The following is a 19,966-nucleotide window of genomic DNA, read 5'->3' as shown; positions in this document are numbered from 1 at the left end:
ACTGTGGCAATTTGCAATATCTGGTTGAAGCTTGTATAAGAGTAACCTCCAGAATAACCTCCTGATTCTATTTGCAATCTCTCAGCCACTGAAACTTTACTGTTTCATTTCTTATTCCTCTTTTTGTCAAGAAGGCATTCTCAATTCCACGATACTAGGGAGACTTACAACCCTGGAAGTTATGTACCAAGCAGGGGAATGGCAGTGATTTTATTTGCAGAGTTGGCTTAGAGAGAGAGGCCACATCTGAGCATCAGAAGAGATTCTCTAGGGCAGGTAATAGTGGCTCAGTGGCAGAGTTCTCGCCTGCCATGTCAGAGACCCAGTTTCAGTTCCCGGTGCCTGCCCATGTAAAGAAAAATAAAAGAGAGAGAGAGATTCTTTAGAGGTGACTCCTAGGCATAATTGTAAGTGGGCTTAGCTTCTCCTTTGCAGAAATAAAGTTTCACGAGGGTAATCCTTAAGATCAAGGGTTGGCTTATTAAATTGGGAGTCCCTGATGCTTGAGAGAATATCAGGAATTCCTCAGGTGGAGAAGTTTAATAGCTCCACATTTTCCTCCAGTCCCTCAATGTATCAGGGTATTACATTAACCTATTCAGAGTAACAAAATCTCATCTCCTATTCTATGTTCCATATAATTAGATTGTTTCAATACACTAACCAGACAGGTTAAATTAGATAATGTACTACAGAAAATTAATTTTGGACAAAATAAACATCTCTTCCTTTCATCTCACGTAGAAGCTGGAGTTTTAAACACAGACAATATCATCTTTTACCCTATATTCTGAGTAACCATAGTCTTAACCAGATCCACTTCATTCATATCTCTAATTCAAGTCTGATATCTTTCTCAGCTTCTTTAACAGTTGCAGCAAACTTTTAACAGCGTTATTGAGCTATAATTTGCACAGCACACAATCCTCATTTAAAGCATACAATTCAGTGATTTTTAATATATTCACAGAATTGTGCAAGCATCACAATTTTAGAACAATTCATGACCCCCCCCAAAAAATGCTTTAAACATTAACAGTCACACCTAATTGACCCCCAGCTGTAGGCAACCACCAATATACCTTCTGTCTTTATAGATGTGTCATTCTGGACATTTAATATAAAATGGAAGCTTAAAACATTATCTTTTTTGTCTGGCCTCTTTCATGTAACATAATGTTTTCAAGGTTCATCCATGTTGTAGTATATACCAGACCTTCATTCCTTTAGGTTGCCAAATAATATCCCATTGCATTTTTTTAAAACTTTTTTTTATTAATTAAAAAAAGATTAACAAACAAAACATTTAAATATCATTCCATTTTATACATACAATCAGTAATTCTTAATATCATCACATAGTTGCATATTCATCATTTCTTAGTACATTTGCATCGATTTAGAAAAAATAAAAAGACAACAGAAAAAGAAATAAAATGATAATAGAGAAAAAAAACTATACGTACCATACCCCTTACCCCTCGCTTTCATTTACCACTATTTCAAACTGAATTTATTTTAACATTTGTTCCCCCTATTATTTATTTTTATTCCATATGTTCTACTTTTCTGTTGATATAGTAGCTAAAAGGAGCATCAGACATAAGGTTTTCACATTCACAGAGTCTCATTGTGAAAGCTATATCACTGTTCAGTCATCATCAAGAAACATGGCTACTGGAACACAGCACTACATTTTCAGGCAATTCTCTCCAGCCTCTCCACTACATCTTGAACAACAAGGTGATATCTACTTAATGTGTAAGAATAACCTCCAGGATAACCTCTCGACTCTGTTTGGAATCTCTCAGCCATTGACACTTTGTCTCATTTTACTCTTTCCCATTGCATTTTATTGCTGAAAAATATTCTACATTTTTAACAAAGTCATACAAAATGGTAGAGTAGGGTGCTCCAAGAAGAAGTTCCTCAAATGAAGCCACCATTAAACTAGCAAAAACTGTCATAATTAACTCTTTGGAATTCTGGAATCTTTGGACCCCAGAAAAACTGGGACAGAGGCTGGCATTTGTTTCAAGTCTTTAATGCTCAGCACAGGAACATCCTGGATGTCTCCTGGATGGCTTCTGTCAAAATTATTTAAAAACATATTACTACCATTAGCCACGTGGTTTAAGGGATGGTGAAGGGACATGCAGAAGACAGACTGAAAAGCCTTGGAAAGAGGAAACTAAGGAGGAATAAGGGCTTTGAAAGACTTTCATATATAATGGGTATAGTAGTTTGAACTTGTGTACCCAAGAAAAGCAAGTTTCTAAAAGTAATCCATTCTTGTGGGTGTAGACCCATTGGAAGTAGGATCTTTTGGTGAGTAGGGTCTTACATGAGATGTGACCAATTTTATTCAGTGTGGGTTTCAATTCTTTGGTGGAGTTCTTTATAAATGGATAAAAGACAGAGAGAAGATACAGAAAAAAGCCCTAGAGAAGCTTAGAGAGAAAAGCCAGAGAAACTGAGGACATACAGAAGTTCAGAAGCAAGAACATACAGAAGTTCAGAGAGAAAGCCATTGAAGGCAGAAGCTGGAAGCAATGAAACCCAGAAGAGAAGGGAGAAACCAAAAATGGTACTATGTGCCTGGCCATGTGACAGAGGAGTTGAGGATCGCTAGTATTCGGTCTGTAGGGAGAAGGCATTGTCCTGTTGAGGCCTTGATTTGGACAATTTCATAGCCTCAGAACTATAAACTTGTAAGCGAGTAAGTCCACATTGTAAAAGCCAACCCATTTCTAGTACATTGCATTTCATCAGTTTTAGCAAACTAAAACAATGAAGGAGGTAGGGTGCAATGTGTATATCCAGGACTGGACGCATGTTCAGAAAAGAAATGAGAAGACACAGGAAATATTAGTCAGAGTTCTCCAAATAAACAGAACCAACAGGATGTGTATTTGTGTGTGTAAAGAGATTTACTGTAGGGAATGGCTCACACATTCTTGGGGACTGGCAAGTTCAAATTCCATGGACCAGGTAACAAATTAGAATCTCCAATAAAGGTGAAAGTGAAGTCCCCAGGAGAGTCTGGCTGGCTGAAATAGAGGCAGGAATTCTTTCTGACTTCTTAAATATTCAGTTTTGGCTTTAAGACCTCCAACAGATTGGATAAGGAGACACCCCTCATTGCTGAGGGCAATCTCATAGGTTGCTAATGGAAATGTAAATGGTACATTCACTTTGGGAAAAAGTCTGGCAGTTCTTCAAAAGGTTGAATGTAGTGTTATTATAAGGACCTGCAATATACCCAAGGAAACTGAAAACATACATTTACAGAAAATTTTGTACACAAATATTCATAGCAGCAGTAGCCAAAAAGCACAAACAACAGAAACATACATCAACTGAGGGAGGGATTAAAAAAAGTGCTATGTCCATACAATGGAATATTATTCAGCCATAAAAAAGGAATAAAGTGAGACTTCTTTGAAGATGTTGGAGTAGGGTAGGCTGGGTTTACCCCTGCTTCATGGAATAACAAGAGAGCAGACAGAAAAAATGACCAGGTCTGTAGTCCAGAGGGTGAATGAGGTAGGGAAGTTGAGATGGGGAGAGTAGGGTGAGTCTATTTGGCCACGACCCAGGGGCGGGTGGCAGCATGCAGGAAAAGAACAGATTCAAGAGAGGAGACTGTCCCTTTGCTCCAGCCTACCATAGCAGCTAGCTGGGGAGATCTTCCTGTGCAGCAACATAGCCAGCTGCACCCCTGGGGAGCCCAGAGACATTGCCTAGCCATCCACTGTGAAAAGCTGAGTTCCTTCCCAGTATACTTTGGGGCGTCTCCTTTTGTCTTTGGGGACTACTATTGCTGAGGGATTTTTTTTTTTCTTTTGGTTATGTTTTGTTTTGTTTTGTTTAGGGTGCATGGGGTGGGAGCTGAGCCCAGGTCTCCCATGTGGCAGACAGGCATTTTGCCGCTGAACTACTCATGCACCCCTCCCTAACTTTTAATAGACTCTCAAGTAGAATTGCACCCCATTCCATGAGATCCAGGCCTTGGTTTGATGGGGAATTACACCAAGTGCAAAAGAGGAACTTCAGTGCAAACCCAAGTAAATACAAAACTTTAGAAGAGTGAAGGAAAACAACTTTCAAAATAACCTTACTAAGATATTCAGATGCCCTGAATACAACAGAAAATTACAAAGCACGTGAAGATTCAGGCAGAATTGGTCCAGCTAAATGACCAAATCAAAACACCAGAGGGGACACAGAATACGGAAAAACTACCCAATGATCTTTATAAAGAAATAAAGGAAATCAAGAAGACACTAGAAGAGCACAAAGAACAATTTGAAAGGTTAAATAGAAAAATAACAGTCCTCACAGAGATGAAGGATACTTTAGACCAAATTAGAAATAACCAGAGACACATGATAGTTGATTAGAAAAAGCAGAAGGTAGAATAAGTGATTTAGAAGACAGAACAATTGAACTAGAGTGCCCAAAAGAACAGATGACAAGAAAGATGGAAAAAATGAAACTGGATCTCAGGGAAATGATGGCTAACTAACGGCGCACAGATATGAGAATCATTGGTGTCCAAAAAGGAGAAGAGAAGAGTAAAGAGCTGGGAAGGTTAGTTGAAGATATAATCGGAGAAAACTTACCAACTCTTCTGAAAGACATAAATATGCAAATCAAAGAGGCCCAATGAACCCCAGACAGGAAAAAAAAAAAAAAAGATAGGAGAGGGAGGTATGGAGGAGGGCAAGAATTGAATAGTACCAGTAAGGGTAATTTAAAGGATAAAAAGAGAGAGAGGGAAAAAATATATGAATCTGACAAATGAAAACTAAAAGATAAGGTGGTAGATTCAAGAACTGCTTTTACAGTAATAACTTTGAACTTCAAATTTAACACAGTTAAGTGTTAGTAGATAAATTCACCTAACTAAACAAAGGCTCTTTGCAGGCAAGATGGTGGCATAATGAGGCATGGAATTTAGTTTGTCCTCCAGAGCAGCTAGTAAATAGCAGGGAAGCATATGGAACAACTTTTGGGGTGACTTCAGTGACTGGACACACATTGTACACCAGTCTGGAGAGGGTGGAACAGCTGAGATCCTACAAAGAACTGTAAGCCTCCCAAGCCACAGAGTGAGGCTTTCCTCTTACAGGTATGGCAGGCTGGTTCCCCAAGGGGAAAAGAAACACACTTTACTAGAAAAAAGAAGTTAGCTCAACCAAGCACCAACTGCGGCATTCATTTAAAATTCTGACTGCTGAAAACAGGCCCTGAGCACAGATAAACCTGGAGTAAGCACTAGAGGAACCAGGTGTTTGGGCTGACAGGAAAAATAAAACAAAACAGAGGCTTTTTGATTGGACAGCAAAAAAATAATGGAGAAAGTCTGCTTCCCAAGAAAAAGGAGCACATAGAGACTGGGGACACACAGAGCTGCATGCCAATTCCAGCTCTTGATTGGTAAACAAAGGCTCATTGTTGTTCTCCATAGTTCTGAAGAGTATAAAGGGCACTGAAATGGGAAAGTTTGAAAATTTCTACCCTAAAAAAGTATCTCTTCTCTCTTGGAACTGCAAGACTAACATAGATTAAAATCAAATACATTGAAATCACAGCTTCATTAAATCTCTTACGTAAATGTTTAGGCATTAACTAGGAATTATACATTGAAATCACAGCTTCATTAAATCTCTTACGAAATGTTTAGGCATTAACTAGGAAAGTGTACAATCCTGGAAATTAGAATGGAGATGTCAATTCAGATAAATATGAGGACCTTAAACCTCAGACTCCTTAAACTTTCCTTTTTAGGGAGAGAAGCTCCTCCTCTACTGTCCACTGAGGCCACTCCTGCCTTGCTTAGTGGCTCAGTAAAGATCTCACCTGAAGTACTGTTCTTAAATGGCATGACAGTTTTCTCCTTCCCTCTTTCTCCCCATCTTCTTTCTCTGTGTCCAGACCTATAACCAGAGTCACATTGAAGCACAGAGTCCAGTACAAAGGCTGACCCAGCACACAAACCAAAATATTTGTATTATTTTACCAATTTATATTTTCAGAAACTTAGTGAATATGTGTGAGAGTGGATTCTAAAGGTATTAGACAAGAGAAGAAGAAAGACATTTTATCTGAGGCCAGATTTGTAAAGATGGGTGCACCCACTAGGAAATCTGGATTCACTCTGCTAGGTTAAGCAGCTATGAGTGGTTCTAATATTTGACTGGCTTATAAGAAATGAAATTGAAATGCTAATATTTTTAAAATCATGTAGAGAAATCAGTAGAAAGGTTTAGTAAGGGAGGAAAAATGAGTTAGATTTATCACATGAGATCTGTTCACCCAACCCCTACATCCCCCAAGAGAATATCCTCCTGTTACCAAGGCAACAAATATACACAGGTAAGCAGCGCTCCATCATCCTTGTAGAAGTGAACTGCTAAGGAGGGTGGGGACTCTTAGATCCTGTAAAAGGGAGACAAGGCAGCTGGCATGGGAGAAAAATTGGGAGAGGACTGAGATGTTTAATGATGAATTTTACTAATATGACTGTGTGTTTATAAGTGGAACTCATGTAGCAAAACGATGAAAACTTCATGCTTTTCCACCTTTTGCCTGTTCAAATGCACCATCAATATGGACAGTTGTTTTCTGGCCCTAGATGAAATTCTGAGCATACTTTTCTGGCTTCTCTCAAATAATGTCTTCTGGTCACCTTTTTAAAAACTGAGATATAACTGATGTATTGTAAAATTCATTTGAGCCGCCTTTCATCACAAAATACATTCTTGATTTGTAGTTTAGTGTAAAAATATTTTAAATTTCAAATTTGATTTTAACTTAAAATTTCTTCTTTCCCTTAAGACTCACTGTGAGCTGAACTGTGTTGTGGAAAAGATGGCTTATGATTCTTGATTTTCCCACTTAATGTTTCTATTTCTTCTGCAACACTCACTTGACTTTCTTTGGCTCCTCCTGGTTTGAAGTGAGGGAGAGAGGAGAGATACAGAGCAACAAGGGTCTTGCCTGGCTGTGACCTACCATTGAATTATTTTGACTGACCTTCTCATGGGCACTTTCTTGAATTTTTCAGAGACAGCACCTCCTACCATATTGCGTGTGATACAGGGAAATGCATATTCTTGTCTGGCTGCTTAAGATTTCCCATTTGTTTTCTGACTACTTCCAGGATATTTCTACTAACATCTCCTTGCTCCTCAAAGCAGATGTCTTGGGAAGATTCTAAGACCATGCCATACCAGTCAACTTCCATCTTGGTCTCTCTGTCTGTCTCTCCTGGTTGCTATTTGTTTCGTGGAAAGAATGCACCATATGTTTGCTCTCAGTGAAAGTAAGGCACTTCCTAAGCCCAGTGCTCCTTTGCTGCCATAGGCTGCTTCAGCCAGTTTACTGCTTTTGACATATCTCTGGCATGAGTCAGAGCTCCATCTACTAGGTCCCCTAAATTGTGGGGGCCATAAATCTAAATCTCCACGCTTTCTAAGTTATCTCTCACAATCCTTTCTCATAGGAGTGTGGCATGGCTCACAGCAAAGCTTTCTCCAAAGAAATCCTCCCTCTAATCTCTTTTTCTTTTGATTTCCCAACCTCTTAGTTGCAAGTCAGCCTAGGGTCACAAAACATATTCTTGCCTACCTTCTTTGCAAGTCTTGCTATGGTAATCTTGTATCTGACTCTGGAATGTGGAAGTGGCACTCCTTTGCCCTGGAGTCTTAGTTGAAATGACACAGAAATAGTGCCATTTTAATGTCATGTTAAAATAATTTGAGTGGTGTGCATTCTTGTGCTAGTTTGCTAGCTGATGGAAGGCGATATATCAGAAACAGAATGGCTTTCAAAAAGGAGAACTTAGTAAGTTGCTAGTTTACAAGTTCTAAGGCTGAGAAAACGTCCCAATTAAAGCATGTCTATAAAAATGTCTAAATCAAGGCATCCAGGGAAAGCTACCTTAGTTCAGGAAGGCAGATGACATTCAGGGTTTTTCTCTCTTGGCTGGAAGGTCACATGGTGAAGTCTGCTAGCTTTCTCTTTGGGCTGCTTGTTTCATGAAGCTCCCTGGGAGGCGTTTTCCTTCTTCATCTCCAAAGGTCTCTGGCTGCGCAGGTTCTCCTCATGACTCTTGTCATTCTGTCATCATTCTCTGCTCCTCAGAATCTCTTGTTTTATAAGATCCCAGTAAACTAATCAAGACCCACAGAGAATAGGTGGAGACATGTTTCCATATAATCAAGTTTAATATCCACGACTGATTAAGTCACATCTCTGTGGCAATAACCCAATCAAGTTTCCAACCTATAGTACTGAATAGGGATTAGAAGAAACCGTTGCTCCCACCCAATTGATTAGGATTAAAACATGGCTTTTCGAGGGTACACAAATCCTTTCAAACTGGCACAATCCTCTTTCCCATTTCCACAAGATCTTCAGCAAACATTCATTTCTTGTCATGGACGTCCATGAAAAATAGGCAGAAACACTAAGTATGGCCTTCACATGTGTGTGGGTCAGCTCATAGGTGGATTGTCCCATCTGGGTGATATTTGGGGAGATAATGTCCAGGATTTTTTTAACTAACGTGGAGTAGCTGGCAACAAGTTGGACTAAATGACCACCTTACAAATGAGCCCCGAGTGCACTCTGATTGTGATGCCAAACTGCTGGCCTCGTGGTGTAAGGGAGGGGCAATCAATCTGGCATGAGCCAAGGTGGTTCTTGGAATATTTCCTCAGCAGTAAACTGTAAGCTAAGTGAAGTTCACCTTCATAGTCTTGGCAAGGATGAGGTGGGGTAGAGCGGGAAGAAATGCTTGCTCTAAAATGGACATTTCAGATGGAAAGCCAGGCTTGTTATGCATGAGGAAGTCTTTAAAAAGTCATGCAATTCCAGCCTGAAAGTGTTTTATACAGCCCTAAAGGATGGACAATTTCTTTGGAAAATGTAGGCTTTCCTAGAAGGGGAAAGGAAGAATGGACAGTCCCTACCACATATTACCTGCTGAGGGAAGGTTCCCTAGAGGCTGAATGGCTCCTGCTGGCCTGGCAATCAAGCTGGGCATGTGACTACTGGCCCAGGTCATATGCTGCCAGGAACCTAGAAATTTGGGAATAGAAAAGTAAAATTTTGAGTTGTACTAGAATATTCCAGTGAAATGCTATGAGTGTAGTAGAACTTAGAGATACAGAAGTGACAGAGATTAAGAGAAGTCTGTACATTTTGGCACTAGGAGTTATTTATGTCAATTTTTTCTTACTCATCTGTCCTTACACTAGATTAAGGGAGTGTCAGTCACAAGCTTTTCACAATCACACGGTCTTACCATAAAAGCTATACAATCATCTTCAAGAATCACGGCTACTAGATAATAGTTCTAATGTTTGAGGTATTTCCTTCTAGCTAATATAATACACTAAAAACTAAATGCCCATTCATGTCTCTGCTTTAATTCTTCCAATTATATACCCAATAACAGGGTTGCAGGATCAAATGGCAACCCTATACTTAGCCTCCTATGGAGACACCACACTGCTCTCCAGAAAGGCTGCATCATTCTACTTCCCTACCAACAGTGAATAGGTACATCTCTCTCTCCATTTTTTCCCCAGCACTTGTAGTTTTCTGTTTATTTTTTAAACAGTTTTATTCATGTCCCATAAATCCATCCCTAAGTAAACAAACAGTGGTTCCCATTTTAATCACATTGTTATGTATTCACCACCACATTCTATATCAGGGCATTTCCATTTCTTCTATAAAGGAAAAAGAAGAGGAAAAAGAAATGAAGAATAAAAAATACAAATAAAAAAAGTAGAAACAACAACAAGAAGAATCCCATTCTCCTCCCTTATATCACTCTCATACTCACATTTACCTTTAGTATATTGCCTTTGTTACATTTAATGGATGCATATTATAGTGTTACTGTTAACTATAGATCCTAGTTTGCACTAGCTTGTATTTTTCCATATACCATCTCATTTTCAACACCTTGCAATGTAGACATTCATTTTTTTCCTCCCTTGTAAAACCATTCTTTTATTTGTACATTTAATCACCATCATAGTCCACTCTAGATTTCTTTCTCTTCTAACTTTCTTTCTGGTGTCATACAGTGCCCCTAGCCTTCCTCTTTCAACCATATTCACACTCAGTTTCGGTCTGTGTACTTACAATATTGTGCTACTATCAGATATTATTGTGCTATCCATTGCTGGATCTTCACAATAAATCTTGTTGAACAATCTGTACTCCTTCAACATCAAATGCCCAATCTCTACCCTCTTTCTATCTCTTGATAACCTCGGTTCTTAAGTTTGCTCATTAATGTTAGTTCATATTAGTGAGACTATACAGTATTCATCCTTTTGTTTCTGGCTAATTTTACTCAACATAACACCCTCATTGGGTATAATTGGGTTCATCCCCATTGTTGCATTTGGGCTTTTTCCATCTCTGCAATCGTGAATAAATGCCTCTATAAACATTGGTATGAAGGTGACCATTCATGTTCCTTTATTTTTAGATGGTTCGCATGATATACTGGCATGAGTTGGAAGTGAACTCATATAGTATTATAGTTCCTCCTAGGAATGACCCTGAGAAACAACGGTGGGAAGAATTAGGAGTTGTACATCTGGTCATTTATTTTGCTTGGAGAGAATGGTGGAAAGAGATATGGATCTACATTTAGTCATAGGCAATGGATAAAATTTGGCTGGACTTTTACAAGAAGAAAAAAATTGTAGGATTGATGACAAAATGAAGAAGACAATGGAGGTAGGCCTCTTGGAATGGGCAGAGAATGTGAAGATAGTCACGTCCTGTGTGAATCCTTACCAAAAGTACTCATTGTAGAGGGGGCTTTTGATTGCATGGAGAAGATGCCTTATTCTCTGAATGTCAGTGAGCTCCTTTCCCAGCCTTCCGGTGCTTGCTCAGTGGGCTTGGGCTCATAGCTTCCATGGTAGGGATGGAGGTTATTCATGGTGTCAAGACAAGGAGTTCCCCTTATCAAAAGATGACCTGACCACTGGACCACTGAGTTCCCAATTTACCATTAGCAGAGGCCAACAATGAGTCTTCACGGACAAATAGCCAACCCTCGATAGCAAGATGACACACTGAATTCCTCCACTATGAAGTGGACAGCATTTGTCTTCACTGGAATAGACGCTTACTTTGGGTATAGATTTTACTTTCTTTCCCTCAGTGCTTCTGCCAACATCACCACCTGTGGACTTACTGAATGTCTTAATCACCATTATGGTACCCATACCATACCAATATGACCAAGGAACTCCATTTTTTAAATAGCAAAGGAGTATGCAATTAGCTTCAAAATTCACTCATTTGACCATGTAGCTTATCACCTATATATTTGGCCTTACAGAATGGTATAACAACCTCTTGAAGACTCAATTATGGTACTTCTCAGTAAGCTTCAATGTTATCCTATAGGATGAGTTATATGATTTGAACCAATATATGGTGACCAATATATGGTGCTCCCATAGTCAGAATAAATAGTTTCAGAAATCAAGGGGTATATGTGGCTTTTCTCACTATTATGCTATTAAGTCACTGTGGAAAATATTTTTTGATTTCTGTCTTAGTTGTTCAGGGCTTTTGTAACAAAATAACACAGACAAGTTGGTATGAAAAATCTTACAGTTCTGAAGGCTAGAAGTCCAAAATCCAGGTGTTGTCAGGGCCATGCTTCCTGTGAAGTCTGTAGGGTTCTGGTGGTAGCTGGCAATCCATGATATTCCTTGACTTTATGGTATAACTCAGTCTTTACATCCACCCCCACATGGCTGTCTCTCTCTCTCGCTTTGTCTCACCTCCATTTTACTATAAACAACAAGGAGAAATCAGGCTACACCTTCCATACTTTTTTGGGAAACCTCTTCAGTTAAATATCCATGTTCATTGCTTACAAGTTTTGCCTTCCCATTGATCACTAGGACACAATTTATCCAATTTCTCTGCTACTTTATAACAAGGACCACCTTTCCTCCAGTTTCCAATAACTCATTCATCATTTCCTACTAAGGCCTCACCAGAAGCACATCTAATGCCCATATGTCTATCCACAGTCTCTTCAAGTCAATGCAGGCTTTTACTATCAAGTACCTCAAAATTTTTGCAACCTGTACCCATTGTCCAATCCAAAGCTATTTCGACATTTTAAACTATGTGTTATAGTAGCACCCCACTTCCCAGTACAAAAAACTATATCAGTCAGTGTTCTCCAGAGAAATGGAAATAGCAGGATATAGGTATTATATATAAATATATACACATCACATTAAGAGATTTATTATAAGGAGTTGGCTTATGTGACTGTGAGCAGCAGCAAATCTGAATTTCCTAAGGTAGGCTGCACACTGGAAATTCCAGTAAGGGTAATATTGAAGTCTCAAGGCAGAGACTCTTCTAACCTTTGTAATCTCAGTTCTTGCTGTTAAGACCTCCAGCTGATTTAATGAGTATGCCAGTTTAAAAGGATTATGTACCCCAGAACAACCATGTTTTAACCCTGATTAAATCTTGTGGGGGCAGCTGTTTCTTTTAATCCTAATTTAACACCATGTATCGGAAACTTTTGATTAGATTATCTCCAGGGAGACGTGATAAACCCAATTGTTGGTGTGACCTGTTGATTAGATGGAGATGTGACTCCATCCAATACAAGTGAGTCTTGATTAGTTTACCAGAGTCCTTTAGAAGAGGAAACATTTTAGAGAGAGCTCAGAGCTGACACAAATTCTGATGTTTGGAGAATAGAACCAATGTAGATATTTGGAGATCAAGACAGAAATAGCTCAGGTGATAGGCAAGGACTCATAGAAATAACCAGAAACTGAAGAGAAGAAATCTCCAGCCCTAGCAGATACTAAACTAAGAGATGAAACCCAGAATTTTGTCCCAGAGCAGCTAAGTGAAGGCCCACAGATGCTTAGAGAGGAAATCACTGGTATCAGAAGCTGGAAGCCATGGAACCAGGAACAAGGACCAGCAGATGCCAGCCATGTGTCTTCCTGGTTGACAGTGTGTTTCAGACCCACCAGCCTTTCCTGAATTAAGGTATTGTTATCTGGATGCCTTAGTTTGGACATTTTATGGGCTTAGAACTGTAAACTTATTAAATTCCCTTTATAAAAGCCATTGCATTTCTGGTACATTGCATTCCTACAGCTTAATAAAGCAAAACAGACTTTGGTACCAGGGAAGTGGGGTGCTGCTGTGGTTTGCAAATACCAAACATGTTGGAATGGATATGGGGAAGATTCTGGAAGAGTGGTGAGGATTTTGATAGAGAAAGCTTGAATTTCCTTGGAGATATTGTTGATAGAAATGTGGACTCTAAGGATACCTCTGATAAGACTTCAGACAGAAATGATGAATGCGCCATTGCAAACAGGAAGAAAGGCTGTCTCTGTATATGGAAGGCAGAATGTGAGAGTAATGAACTTGGATACTTATCAGAAGAAATTTCCAACCTAAATGTGGAAAATGCAGTCTGGCTGTTCCTTGCAGCTTATAGTAAGATGTGATAGGAAAGAGATAAGCTGAGAACTGAACTCCTGGGTACAAAGAAACCAGAAATTGATGGTCTAAAACCTTTGGGCTTCCAGAAAGGGAAACCCCAGAGAATAGTGCCCCATGTGAGGATTTAACCAAACATAGAAGCAGTCAGCCATTACAGGACAAGAAAGGATTGGAGGTGGAGTTATCCAGGAGGACTTATGGAAAGTCCTATTGTCTGATGGTTATGATCCCTGCATACTACATAGAAAACCAGAAAGAGTGCTGTGGAATCTGTATAAATGGAACCACTTCTAAGTCTGGACTAAAAGGGACAGACAAGGGATGAATTCAAGGAAAAATAACTTCAAGGGCAGAACCTAGGAAGCCAAGTCTGAAGTCAAGAAACCTCAAGCCAGGACAGAAGACTCACTCATGTATGTGGAGAGGGTGAGTTTGCCCCAAAGGCAGAGGGCAGGAGTTGCAGTACACTAGGCCTCAGAGATGGTAGAGCACTTTCCTTGGGGACTGGGGAGAGCCTTGCTGCCACCACATTGTTCTCAGAGGGTTAAGCATGTGCCCCAGTGTTGCCCTGATGCTTGGAGAGGGTGGAGCTGAGAAAAAGGTGGTCTCCTCAACGTCCTTCAAGATTTCAGTTCTCACCCCAGCATTTGGAGAGAGCCAGGCAGCTGCATAGGCCCTTGGAAAGGTGAGACTACAAAAGCCCTGAGGATAAATTACTCTCAGACTTTGAAATCTAATGGAGTTTTCCCTGCAGGTTTTCAAAACTGTTTAGGTCTGGTGACCCCTATGTTCCTTCCAATTTCTCCCTGTGGAAATGGGAACATCTATCTTATGACTGTTCCTCCTTTGTATGTGTGCAGCAGATAACTTGTTCTGAGTTTTACAGATACAGGGCCAGAGGAGAATTTTGCCTTAGGACAGGCCATGCCTGCAGCTGACTTTGATGAGATTTTGTACTTTTTCTGACTTTATATGGTATTCATATTTTTACTGAAATGGTTTAAGGCTTTGTGACATTGTGATGGAATGAATGTATTCTTCATTTGCAAAGAACATGCCTTTTTGGGATCCAAAGGGGTGGAATGTGCTGATTTGAAACTGTCATGTACCCCAAAAAAGCTAAGTTCTTTAATCATCATTCAATATTACTGGGTGGGATCTTTTTGATTGTTTCCATGGAGATGTGACTCACCCAATTGTGGGTGGAAATTTTTGATTAGATAATTTCCATGGAGATGTGTCTCCACCCATTCAAGGTAGGGTTGCTTACTGGAGTCCTTCAAGAGAGAACCATTTGCAAAAAGCTCAGTGTAGACAGAGCCCACACAACCAAAGACCTTTGGAGATGCAGAAGGGAAATGTTCCCAGGGAAGCCCTATGCAATAAGGAGGGAAAGCTAGCAGACTTCCCAGCTGTCAGAGGTGTTCAGAAGCCAAAGCCTCCAGCAGACACAAGCCATGTGCCTTCCCAGCTGACAGAGGTGTTCTAGATGGCACAGTCTTTCTTAAATGAAGGTAAACACTTATTGGTGCCTTAATTTGGACATTATCATGGCCTTCAAGCTGTAAACTCACAACTTAATAAATTTAAAAGCCATTCCATTTATGGTATATTGCATTCCAGCAGCTTTAGGTAACTAAAACAGTTTCTTTTCCTGGATGCCTTACATATTAATCAGGGCTCTCTAGAGAAACAGAATCAACAGGAGATATCTATAAATATGAGATTTTTAAAGGTGTCTCACACAATCGTGGGAATGGAAGAGTCCAAAATCTATAGGGCAGGCTGTGAAGCTGACAGCTCTGATGAAGGGTCTTGATGAAATCCACAGGAGAGGCTTGCTGGCTGAAGAAGCAGTGAAAAAGTCTCTCTTCTTTAATAGTCTTCAACTGATTGAATTATCTTGTTTGTAGGAGAAACGCCCTTTGTTGATTGCAGATATAATCAGCCACAGCTGCAATCAACTGGCTGATGATTTAATAAACCAGCCTTCCGATTTATCAATCAGCCACAAAATATCCTTGCACCAACAGTCAGGCCATTACTTGCCTGACCAGACAACTGTGCATATCACCTGGCCAAGCTGACATCAGAACCTAACCATCACATCTTAGTTTGGACATTTTTATAGGCTTAGAACTGTAAATGTGTAACTTATCAAATTCCCTTTATAAAAGCCATTCCATTTCTGGTATATTGTATTCTGGCAGCTTAACAAACAACGAGGCCCACCCACATTATGGAGAACAATCTTTATTTAGGATGAACTGATTGTAGATGCTAATCCCATCTATGAAATACCTCCACAGCAATAACTAGGCAGGTATTTGACTAAACAACTGGATGCCCAAAACCTAGCCCAGTTGACATACAAAATTAACCTTCATAATTTCTATTTCCACAACTTTGGGTTTTACCTGTTTAAAAGACTTAGTTCCCAAGGGAGGAACGTTTCCACCAGGGTACAGCACAATATGCAAGACAAGTGTTATAAATATCAAGTATGGCCTTATGACCAGTAACAGAAATGAGGTTAGTGATAGCTGTGCTTATTTTCTTCCTTTCTTGTTATGTATATGAAATCAATTATTTTCCTCCTTTCCCCTAGTATTTTATATATAAGTGTATGGGTGGTTTGGGTCTTCTCTCTTTTTTTTTCTTGGTCAGACTAGGTAAAGGACTGTCAATTTTTTTAACTTTTCTTTTTTTATCGTATAATATAACATATATACAAAGCAAAGAAAGAAGTAAGCAATAGCTTTCAAAGTACTTTTCAACAAGTAGTCATAGGACAGATCCCAGAATTTGTCATGGGCTACCCTATGATCCTCTCAAACATTTCCTTCTGACTGCTCCAGAATATGAGGCTAGAAGGAATAAATATTTTTTATCGTCACAATCAACTTTTTTTTTGGTGAAAAATAACATATATACAAGAAAGCAATAAATTTCAAAGCATAGCACTACAATTAGTTATAGAACAGATTTCAGAGTTTGGCATAGGTTTCAATTCCACAATTTTAGGTTTTTACTTCTAGCTGCCCCAAGATATTGTAAACTAAAAGAGATATCAATTTAATGATTCAGCAATCATATTCTTTGTTAAATCCTAAATCTTCTCTGTATAACTCCACTATTATCTTTGATCTTTATATCTCTCTCTTTAGGGGTATTTGGCCTATGGCCATTCTAACTTAAGTCTGTCAATTTTATTGGCGTTTGCTAACTTTTTAAATTAGTCTTTAGGTTTACTGAATTTCCAGGTGAGATTGTGGATAACATATGATATTGTTATTATTTTTGTCATATGGAAGCTTAAGTATGGCAGAATGGTGAGACTCATGTGAGTACCCAGAAGAATATAACGTTCTTGTTCATTGTGGGAGACTGAAGGGAGATGGACAGAAGAGAGGAAATGTCATTTTTCGTTTCTTGTTTCTGATGAGCTTCCAGCAGCTTCCAGGTTCCTACTCAGGTAGGGCAGTTTCAGCAACTGCAGTGGCAGAGTGTGCCCTGTACTTACAGAGCTCTGGCTTGGGTAGTGGTAGTGATAATGGTAGGTGACCTCAGGCTCCTGGTCTCTTGCAGCTGCACATGAGTGTGGGTTCCTGGCTTACTGCAAACTGGCAACAGTTCCCACATTAGGAACCTCTATGGAATCATGACCTTGGGCCCTATTAACACCATTTTTTTCCTTTGCTCCTGTTCTAGTTTGCTAGCTGCCGGAATGCAACACACCAGAGACGGATTGGCTTTTAATAAAAGGGGATTTATTTTGTTGGTTCTTCAGAGGAAAGGCAGCTAACTTTCCACTGAGGTTCTTTCTTACGTGGAAGGTACAGGATGATCTCTGCTGGTCTTCTCTCCAGGCCCCTGGGTTCCAACAACTTTCCCCAGGGTGATTTCTTTCTCCATCTCCAAGGGCCCGGGCTGAGCTGCAAGTGCCAAGATGAGGAATGCCAAGCTGCTAACAGTGCTACGTTGCAATCTCCCATTTAAGCACCAGTCAATTAAGTCAGACATCACTCATTGCAGCAGACACGCCTCCTAGCTGACTGCAGATGTAATTGGCAACAGATGAGGTTCACGCACCATTGGCTTATGGCCTCAGCAACAAGACTAGGTATGCTCACCTGGCCAAGTTGACAACTGAATCTAACTAACACAGCTCCTTTCATGCTGGGTGGGGGGTAGAGCTTTCTATAGTTATTAGTCTCTTTCTGCTTCTGCATCCCTTCCAACTCTTTTGTAACAATTCTTGATATTGAATTCCTTCTGTTTGAAATAGAGTGATTTGTTTTCCTAAGGGGACACTAACCTATACATTTTTCTTCTTGGGCACACAGCTATACTACATTTCTCCTCCCTTTCAATTAGATATGCTTGAATTCCAGACCATGGGATATGACAAATTATATAAGCCATTTTGGGCCAAGGGATTTGAGAAGTGTGCGTGCCCCTCTGCAGTTTCCTTCTCCCTTCAGCTAAACATAAAAACCTTAGGGGATGTAGGAGGGCATGAGTCCCTGAATCACCATATGGGGGACAGCCTTGGATTATTATATGAATGGGAAAAAACTTCTATTATATTTGAACCTATATATGTTTTGGGGCCTATATGCTATAGCAGATAGTGTAATTATAACTAAGAAGGTTACCCTCCAAACATTATACTTTTTTATTGTCTGTAATCAGCCAGAAATTCATTCACAGTAGTAGAGTGGTAGATAAGTAGCAACTTACCTACTTCTTTCTGGGGCAAGAATTTATTTTATCTTACTATCTTTAGAATAGAAGTCTTACTAGTTTTGAATGACCCTTAATGTTTCTGAACAAATCTAGCAGCTAAGAAAACATATGTGTAAACTAACTTAGTTTCAAATTTAATAGAAACATGCATGACATAGTAGTCTTCAAAATGACTACTATGTGTCATCTTTGGAGGCTACCAAATTAAACCTCTAGAGATGCAGAAGGTGAAGGAAGAAAATATGAAAACTTTCACCTAAGTTTTCTATCTCATTTTTTATAATTTCTATTTTTGAGTATGCTTTATCACATATGTAACATAGGAGTACAAATATATAGTTTGTACATAAGGAAGAGTAGATATTTGAAGTACATATTCAAAAAGTTTGTATTGAGAGAACGGCTGATCAAAACATCTGGAGACATTGGTAAACTGTACTCAGTTAAGGGCCTAGGAATAGTCCTACCAACATAATAGTGCTACAAGTTCACAATATATTTTTTAAAGGGATGATGGATAAGAGAGTGTTTAATCTAGAGGCATACACACATTATTAGCTGGATGTTTGGGTTTGCCAAAGCTGATGAAATGCGATATGCTGGAAATGGACTGGCTTTTACAATGGGGATTTATTAGCTTACAATTTACAGTTCTTCGGATGTGAAAATGTCCAAGTTGAGGCATGAACAGGATGATACCTGGACTCTTAAGACAGGCTGCCAACATTTGGGACCTGTCAGCCACATGGGAAGGTAGGTGGTCGGCAGGTGGTTGTTCTTCTCTCTCGGATTTCACTGCTTTCAGCTTCTGGCTGCTCTGTCTCTCAGCTTCTCTGAACTTCATCTCTTAGCTTCTGTATGTGTTTTATTCTGTTAAAAAGGACTCCAGAAAAAGGATTAAGACCCACTGTGAACGAGGTGGATCACATCTCAACTGAAATAACCTAGTCAGAAGGTCCCACCTACAACAGGTCCAGGCCCACAGAAATAGATGAAAAGAACATGGCCTTTACTGGAGTACTGCAAATCACCCCATTGGGTTATTGTCTTAGCTCATCTCTGAACTTTCGCTGTAATCCTGAACAAGTCACATAATCATTCCTAGCTTCATTTTCTTCATCTCAAATATGAGGGGCTAATTTGAGGTTTTCATACTCCTGCTCACTGGTACTCTAGAGGTTCTGATGAGCTTCTTTAGATCCCTCTAAAGGTAGGAGGAAGAAAAGGCTACAGAAGGGCACCGGCCTTACTACACGGCTTCATCGAAGGTGGCTAGTACCTTTATAGACAAATGTACAGAGAAGAACAAAGGATTGGGAGGGGTGGGGTCCAAAGATTAAAAAAAAGAGAGAGAGAGAAAAGAAAACCACTGAGCTAGATGACCTCTTAAGATCCCTTTCCTTATAGAGCTGTGTTTCAGTAGCCATGTTTCTTGAAGATGAGTATATGATAAAGCTTTCGCAATATGACTGTGTGATTGTGAAAACCTTGTGTCTGATGCTTCTTTTATCTATGGTATGGACAGATGAATAAAAAATATGGATAAGAAATAAATAATAGGGGAACAAAGGTTAAAATAAACTGAGTAGACTGAAATACTAGTGGTCAATGAAAGGGAGTGGTAAGGGGTATGGCATGTACGAGTTTTATCTTTTTCTTTCTTTTTCTG

General features: G+C 39.5%; 1 protein-coding gene across 5 annotated transcripts in view; it reads right to left on the bottom strand.

Moving 5' to 3' along the window:
• ABHD3 (abhydrolase domain containing 3, phospholipase) overlaps window positions 1-19,966 on the bottom strand; it is a 118,790-nt gene that overhangs the window by 96,435 nt on the left and 2,389 nt on the right. For 2 of the 5 annotated variants that reach the window (XM_077135814.1, XM_077135817.1), the window contains exons 2-4: window positions 11,666-11,847; window positions 8,992-9,090; window positions 5,866-5,942 (exon numbers count right to left, since the gene is read on the bottom strand). The exons of 1 other annotated variant lie outside the window; for it this stretch is intronic. The gene's annotated coding sequence lies outside the window, so the exon portion shown is untranslated. The remainder of the gene's footprint in view (window positions 1-5,865; window positions 5,943-8,991; window positions 9,091-11,665; window positions 11,848-19,966) is intronic. 2 more of the 5 variants (XM_077135815.1, XM_077135816.1) reach the window with 2 other exon arrangements.

Source organism: Tamandua tetradactyla, chromosome 18 (assembly GCF_023851605.1).
Source record: "Tamandua tetradactyla isolate mTamTet1 chromosome 18, mTamTet1.pri, whole genome shotgun sequence".
In the NCBI taxonomy this organism is placed as follows: Eukaryota; Metazoa; Chordata; class Mammalia; order Pilosa; family Myrmecophagidae; genus Tamandua; species Tamandua tetradactyla.
The sequence above is the reverse complement of the archived record's forward strand: the minus strand, read 5'-3'. Positions and strand labels throughout refer to the sequence as shown.